This window comes from Cupressus sempervirens, chromosome 5 (genome assembly GCF_028749045.1).
Source record: "Cupressus sempervirens isolate cs-2001-9-10 chromosome 5, ASM2874904v1, whole genome shotgun sequence".
In the NCBI taxonomy this organism is placed as follows: domain Eukaryota; kingdom Viridiplantae; phylum Streptophyta; class Pinopsida; order Cupressales; family Cupressaceae; genus Cupressus; species Cupressus sempervirens.
The window spans coordinates 483,185,143-483,194,049 of NC_143122.1; positions in this window are offsets into that span (position 1 = coordinate 483,185,143).

Sequence of the window (8,907 nt, forward strand, 5' to 3'; positions counted from 1 at the left end):
GAAATCAATAAGCTAGTCTACAATAGATTATTCTTTAATGGATATGTGTTCAACATAATGAATGTAAAATTGAGATGGAATCATCATCCATTTAGAAATTCTACCCTTAAGCACAACTTTACTTAGAATATACTTAGAAGGATCAATTTTTGAAACAGCAAGCATGTAATTGTGTACCTTTTGGGAGACAAATACAACAACAAGACAAGCCTTCTCAAAGTTATTGTAATTTATCTCATAAGTAAATGAGGTTCTTCTAATATAGTATACGGCACATTCTTCTCCATTTTCATCATGATATTCTAGTAATACCCCTAGATAAGTAGTTGTAGCTTAAACATACAAAACTAAAGGCTTCCCTAGATTACGAGGCATAAGGATTGGATGTTTGGCCAAATATTCCTTAATCTAAGTGAGATTCTTTTCACATTCTTCATTCCACATGCATGTAGATCCTTTATGCAGGTTTTTATTAAATTGTTGAGACCTATCAACCAACTAAGAAATATACCTCCTTATAGATTGTAATCTTCCTTTGAAGACTTCTTAATTTACTTATGTTTATAGGAGGTGGCATTTCCAATATAGCTTGTATTTTCTTAGGAAAAACATTAATTTCCTCAGTAGATATGATGTAACTTAGCAGTTTACCAAAGGTGACACCAAAAGAACATTTCTTAAGGTTGAGCCTAAGATGAAATTGTTCCATATGGTCTAATATAAAACTCAAGTCATCCAAATGACTATTTCTTTGTTTAGACTTAGCTAGAGTGTCATCAGCATAGTCCTCCATATTTTTGTGCATAAAATCATGGAAAATTATTGTCATAGCTCTCTGATAGATAACACCTAGATTCTTAAGGTCAAAAGGCATAATATTCTAGAAAAGGTACCCTAAGCACAAGTGAAAGTTGTCTTTTCTTGATCTTTAAGAGCTATTTTTATTTGATTATATCCTGAGAATCCATCCATCAAGGAGTACATTTTTTTGCCCACAACCATGTCCATTATCATGTCAATGTTTGGAAGTAGAAATTCATCTTGAGCAAAAGCTTTATTTAGATCATGGAAATATGTGCAAACTCAAATGGACCTTTCATACTTTGAAACAAGTACAATTTTGGATATCTATTCAACATAGTCTATATCTTTTATAAATTTGGCACATAGGAGCTTCTCTAGTTTAGCTTTCACCAATAGGGAAACATGGAGATGTATTTTCCTCATTTTTTTCTTAATGGGTTTGACACTATGGACTATACAAAGATGATGCATGATTAAATCAATGTCAAGATCAAGAAAGTTTGCATATGCCCAAGTGAAATTTATTTTCTGCTCATGGAATAATTGAGTGAATTGCTCTTTTTCTTTAGCTGACAATGACTAAGATAAGTGTATAATATTGGGAGACTCTTCTATACCAAGGCTGATAGGTTGCATGGGTTTAATCAACTCCAATAATCTATATTGAAACCAATTGGGTAGACTACTAAATACCTAATCCTTAGGTGCATCAAAGAGGTTTTCACCCTCATTTATGTCTTTATTTTTACTATTTTTTTGGCTCTGATACCACCACAAAGTGATTTTTACCCTTAGATCTCTATTTTCATTTTTATCTTTACTTCATGACTAAGTCACTTTATATCTAACTCATGCATGTGGACAACTAGCTCGCTATTGGAAGAGATTATGGGAATACTAGCATTTAGGTAACAAGCAACCTCGTAGTCATTTTGAAAATATGGTAGCTCATGTCTTTGGTTTTGTATGGACCTATTGATAAAACTTTATTTCATGCACTTTCAACAGAGTAATAATTGTCATGGGACTGGAATGTTTGGCCAATATCGCCTAAAAGAGCAGAGAGAGGAACTCTCGACTCCTAAGCTCCTACAGATCAGGTCTCAATTGTGCAAGGAATAGGAAAATTTGGATGAGGGGATGATTGTATTTAGAATAAGTTGGGTGGAGTCTTCAATGAGTCTTTGCATGCATAGGATTTTTATGGGGAATTACATGAACTAGGTTGGACAGATATCATAAGAAAAAACCAAAGGGGTGAGGTACTTAAATTAATTGATAGATAATAAAGAGACTACAGAATAAGAGATTTAATCTACCTATAGTCTACTTTTGTACTATCATTATCAAGAAGACATGCTTGAATGGTAGGTTAACTTAAATACATGCTCAATTAATCAATCTAACATTACTAAGTGTTGCAAATTAAAAGAGTACCAAATTAAACAAGATCATTTAGGTTTATCCAAGAAAAGGAAGATAACAGTAAAAAAATAGAAAGATCTTAATACGTTCAAAAATAAATAAATCCCATAGGAAGCACTCCATGATTCCTTTATCCTAATAACAATTTAAAATACCAACAAGTACTCCAAGATCCCTTTATCCTAATAACAATTTAAAATACCAATAAGCACAAGGCCAAAAAAATCTCCAAGAAAGCCAAATTGAAAAAGAAAAGGGTGGTAATGTTTCATTAATAATAATGGTTTTACAATGAAAATGGAAGATAAAATCATCAATTTTACTGACCCCAAAACACTCAGCGATCTTCTTGTTCATAGACTACTATCTATGTCACTTAGTCAGGAAACTTACTTCTTGCCCTAACTAATTCACCTACCACCTTTATTTATGATATTTACTCCATCTTCATGCAAAAAACATCTTGCAAAAGAGGAAATTAAACTTAGAAAACCATGAAAGGAGGACAGAAAGAAGCATAGAATGAAGGAAGGGATTTCCCAAAGAAATTCATGTCCATAAATGTCAATAATTACATGCCTTTTTTGTCACATCACTATTATTTATCTCATCAAGGCATCCACATACTAATAAGAGAACTCAACTTCTTTGATAACTTTGAATGCATCGAGTACATGGGGAAATGTGCAATTGAAAAATGGGTATTCTTTATCTTCCATCCTTAACTCCTTTCCACATAATTGATAAGTGTGTCTTCTACATCAGCAATAGAAGGTAAGATTCAAAAGGAATCTATGCACATATTTCCATGTGTTGGAAGGATTGAAGTTCCAAGACCTTTGAGCATGGAACACCAACTACTAACTACCATGTGATGCAAGATCACCTAACCAAGTTATGGGAAAAAGTAATCCTTGGACTTGAGTTTATGTTTTGTTGAGTTGCGGTGTCTTTGAAAGAAATCAAAATTGCCACTTAGTAGGAATTGAAGCTGGCTAAAAGGATTCTTGTTTGCTAAAAATATTGTTTTAAGGGGATTCCTTGTTGTTCACCCTCCCACCTCATGACACAAAAAGGGTTAGAAGTAGAAGGAGAAGCCTCATCAACCCAGGAAATATAAGCATTTTGGATATGCCTTCATGGAGTGCCAATCATGCAAGTGCCCTTCCCTTTTCTAACTTATTTTTTCTAAGGCTTCCATTTTGGAAAAGCCTTGCCTCCTTTGTTGATACTTGATCCTTCCATGATTCAAATCTTGGGATCCATTCCCATTTGCTAAAAATATTTCTTTAAGGGGATTCCTTGTTGTGCACCCTCCCAAAAGGGTTAGAAGTATAAGGACAAGCCTCGTCGATTGAGGAAATATAAGCATTTTGGATATGCCTTCGCGGAGTGCCAATCATGCAAGCACCCTTCCCTTTTCTAACTTATTTTTTCCAAGGCTTCCATTTTGGGAAAGCCTTGCCTCTTTTGTTGATACTTGATCCTTCCATGATTTAGATCTTGGGATCCATTCCCATTTGCTAAAAATATTTCTTTAAGGGGATTCCTTGTTGTGCACCCTCCCAAAAGGGTTAGAAGTATAAGGAGAAGCCTCATCGACCCAAGAAAGATAAGCATTTTGGATATGCCTTCGCAAAGTGCCAATCATGCAAGCACCCTTCCCTTTTCTAACTTAATTTTTCCAAGGATTCCATTTTGGGAAAGCCTTGCCTCCTTTGTTGATACTTGATCCTTCCATTACTCAAATCTTGGGATCCAACTGACCTAGACCCATCAAGGATTCATCTTGCCACCTTTGTATGGAGATACCCTTTTCATCAAATGGCCTCCTTTTCCAAGAATTTTTATCAGTCTTTTTCTAGCCATGATGCCCAAATAATTTTCTCAATCTTCCAAAGATAATATTCATTAGTTCTTATGGAGACTAGACACTCATTAGTACTCTAATCCTCTTTTCAACAATTATTCATTCAACAAGTTTTAAGGTTTCTATGATTTTGGAGGTTCTTTGCCTTCTCATCCTTGTATAAGAATAATTGTTCCACATGGGAAAGGTGGGAAAAACCCAAAATTATTAGCAACTATAGTAACTAATAAATGACAAAGAAAAGGGTAGCCAGGAGCCATACCTTGGGATCATGAAAATTGTATCTCACTTGTAACATGGTGAAGAACCCTAAATCTTGAGAACCTACAATGTTATGAATGTCAAAATGTTTTGTATATAGTTTTTGAAACCCACAACTGTCTCACTAGCTCTTATTCTAGAAACCCAAAAAAAATGTCACACGAGAAAGACTTTTAGTGACATGACTCATTACGTTGAGTTTTCCTTACAAGGTTGATAATACCACTATTAAAATTCCACTTGTGCAACACATGGAACTATTAAATGCTAAGTACTTTTGACATGAAAATCATTTAAAATTTAAAATACCAACAAATACATCATGAATGTTGCAAGGTTCTTAGCTCAAGGAGGAATGTTGCATCCTATTAAGTGAGAGAAGAGAAAAGTCATTACTTACCACCACCCAAATGTTGTAGAGCCACTAGACCAATACTTAGAAAGCTTTTTCTCATCCTACCAAGGCCAAGATCACACATGTACATGTAATAGTGATAATGTGTCATTAATTTTCATCTTTTGGAGAAATAAAACCACCACCAAGCAACCATGGAGGAATACATGTAAACTTCCTTGTTCGAGTAGAGGAAAAATCACCTAGTAACATCCTACCTCATTCCCAAAAATAAACTAGGACCAAAATAGTTTACTAGAGAGTTCTAAGATGGTGGAGACCGACCTTTGGTAGATTAAGCATTATGAAAAAAACCTAGGAGGAATGGACCTTACACCACTAGACCAAACAATGCATTGAGGGTGGAGCCAAAGAAACTTCTCCCAATGACAAATGACACTAGGATAAACACACACATGGACTTGACCAAAAGGAGAGATGAGAATCGGGGCGGGGGGGGGGAAAGCCATGCAAAAGTGACAAAAGAAAAAAAAATAGGCAAAGGAACAAAATAAGAGGAAGAAAGGAAGATCTTACAAACAAAATTGGGAATCATCACCTAAAAACAAAAAAACAACACAGCAAAGGGTGAAACAAAACTATGAACCTGGGACACAAAAATCAAGGGTACCACAATTTCAAAACCCATCCTTATCCCCAAGAAAACTTATTAGTTTTTAGAGGTCTGCTACAAATGTATTCACATTGTCATCTTTATGGAATATGTTTACCAAATGTGTGTGTGTGTGTGTAAGAAAGTGAGTAAAGAATAGACGTTTCCCTTCATGGGACATGCCTGTTCATTAACACAATTAAAATCTTATAAGTAATTTTATATATATATATATATACACTTCAATTTATCTGAATGAAGCTACAAAACATCAACACTCCCTCTTAGCTAGGGATGATAAACACAGGACATGTATTACACCATTGGTAATATTAGGTATGGAAAAAATAAAATCTTTGATCAGATAATATTTATCATTTTGGTATCATTATTGATATTACATGTATTGGCCTCCCAAAATATCAAATATATTCACCAAGTACTCAAAAGCTTTTGATATCACATCTAATATCAAGAGTATTGGCCTCCTAAAATATTGACATCCAATATTCACCAAGTACTCAAATAAGGTGTGATATCACATTTGACATCAAGAGTATTGGTCTCTCAGAATATCATAAGTTATTCACCAATTACTCAAAATAAGTTTTGATATCAAGAGTATTGGCCTCCCATAATATCAAATATATTCACCAAAAAAATCCAAGTAATGGTCTCCTAGAATATCGAGATGCAATGCATTCACCATTTACTCAATTTATTTGATCTTATAATACAAGCTATTGTAAATCATCACCTTACAAAAACTTTTGCAAATACAAGTGACGTCATTTGGAAGTCATCACTTCCTCATGATGTACATAGGGGGTAGGCCCATTAAAATCACATGGTCATGATGTATGAATCATGTTCCTCTTGACTGTGACAATTTATTGATTGTTGGAGAGTCCATCTCATCATTGTTTACTCCCTTTGAATCAATATGATCAAGATCACCAAAGGTTGACTGAATCATATCCTCTATTTGCTCCCTCACTTTCAAGGTTAACTCTAATGAAATGTGTAGACTCCCTCTTAATATCAATCTCCCTCTTCCTTTGTTATCTTCAAAAATATATTCTTCAATATGAAATATCATGCCCATTGACTAGTCCAACCATTGGTGACTTTTCATAGATTCAAAGATAGTTGTTACTCCTCCACCTCAAGTTTATTAAATTGTACCTCCTCCTTGGCATTATCATTGAATATGATCTCCTTACCATGCAATATGAGTCGAGTGCCTTACATGGAATAATGGTGTTGTCCCCCCCTTTGGTTCTTGTCTTTATTATTATTTTCCACATTTCTACCTTAGTGGAATCGGTCCTTTTTCACCTATAGGTTTTGATTATGATTGTTCTCTTTATATTACCTTTTATCCCATGATGCCACTATAACTCATGAATAGGCATCCACATTTCTTGTTGTATATCCAATGTACTTTATGATGTTTGTATCCTTTGCATGAAAGTCCTTGCTAAAGATTTTGAAATAGGGTTTGATTTATGTCAAGCAATATCCTATTCATAATGGTCTTAATTTTAACATTATAACTACAATCCTCTTGAATTCTTCATGACTTAGTCATTTTGCATAGTTTAGGATGTGTCTGAGGCTCAAGAACTCTGCACTACCTGTGTCTTATGAAGCACAAGGGAGTAGTGTTACACTATTTTGTATGATGTAAGATATACATATCTCTATTTAAGGTGTTTACTCTAAAACAACCGTCGATTATGTGGTGTTTTGCACTTGATGGGATGTTGGTTCTCCTTTACATATTTCTAATGCAAAAGTATTGATGTCAAACTATGTGGGCTTGATTTGACCTTGCAAGTGGGAACTAATTGATCTCTTACTTGTTATATTCTCTAACAATCTATTATACCACCATATGCACAATATGTCCTCTTAATTTTGTTGCCTTGTGTTGATTTTCATTCAAGCTATTATGCTTTATAGAAGGAGCCTACTCTGATACCATGTTAGTTTTTAGAGGTCTTCTACAAATGTATTCACATTACCATCTTTATGGTATATATTTTCTAGATGGCATCGACCTCTTATATGTATAAGAAAGTGAATAAAAAATAGACATGTCCCTTCATGGGACATGTATGTTCATTAACATAATTACAATCTTATTATTAAGTACATATATATATATATATATATATATATATATATATGATACAATTTATCTAAGTGAAGTTACAAAACATCAACAAAACCAAAACTAGCTTGGCTCTAAGAAGGAAACTTTGCAAACTTTGAGCAACAAGATAGCTTCCATAAAAGGTGATGACCAAAGTAGTGACTTTACTTGCAGGGCATAATTTTGATTATCAAAAAACTTGAAAATCAATCCCTTCTTATGTCTTAAATACATATTGATCATGATAGCTAAATGGGTGCATCAATTGTACTTGCCTAACATTAATGAATATTTCCATGTGTTTATCCTTAAGACCAAGTAAATCCTTCCCCTTGCCATCAAGGACATATGAGAATGAGTTCTTCCTTTATCTAAGAATAACTTTTGCAAAGACCATGGACTTCCAACATGGGGCTGAGAATCCTTACTTCCTTCTCTCACACAAAAAGAGGTCCTATGTCCATACAAGGATAAGGAAACCTAAAGAGCAAAAACAAACTGACTAAAGGGACTTACCCCAAACAAGGTAAGCAGAAAAAAGAAAAGAGGGGACCCAAAATTTTGTGAACAAAAAGTAGGGACATTTATGCAGGGTATAAAAATGGTGACTTGACTAGGAAAATATTTTGCATTCGAAAACTCCAAAACTAAGCCTTTGAAATAACTAGTGCCTTATTTTTATGAAGTTAATTCCCTTAAACATGAACTCTAGATCTAAACAACTTGACTCACCATAACTCTTAAACCTTACTAATGTCTAATGGTGGAGTGTGTTCTTTGAAGGGATTATATCATTTCAATTCCCAAAGAAGATGGAGAAACCAAGCTCATTCGAGAAATTTTTTACCTTTCTTTTATTAAATATTGTATCATCATTCAAGAATCGATGATATCTCTTCTTTCCTTATTTTGATTTTTTTCTTTTCAAGGTATCATTTCCCTAGATAGAAAATTTAGTTTGTTCATTGTGGGGGTGCTTCTTTCACCATCCCATCCATAAGTGTTTTACCCTTTCGGCTATGAGGAGAAGAAAAGATACACGCTTCCCATTGTATTGCTTAATTTTTAAATTGTCATCAATACTGAGCAAGGTTGATCTATTCATTTTGTTCTTTTAGTGGTTCTTCTCTTCCTTTTCCTACTATATTAGTCAATCAATTATCTGTTGACACAAATAGAGTTGTCCAAGTTTGATGAAGGTTTATCTTATCATGAGTTCATATTTGCATTTTTTGACTAGTAAAAATAGGGTACTAGAAATTTTTTGAATGGGTAAGATAATAATCAAATACCCTAGGAGAATCGCATTAAGTCACCTCTTATTATGAAAAGCATACAACACCTACTAATAGGAATAAACAACATGAATCCTTAAAACAATG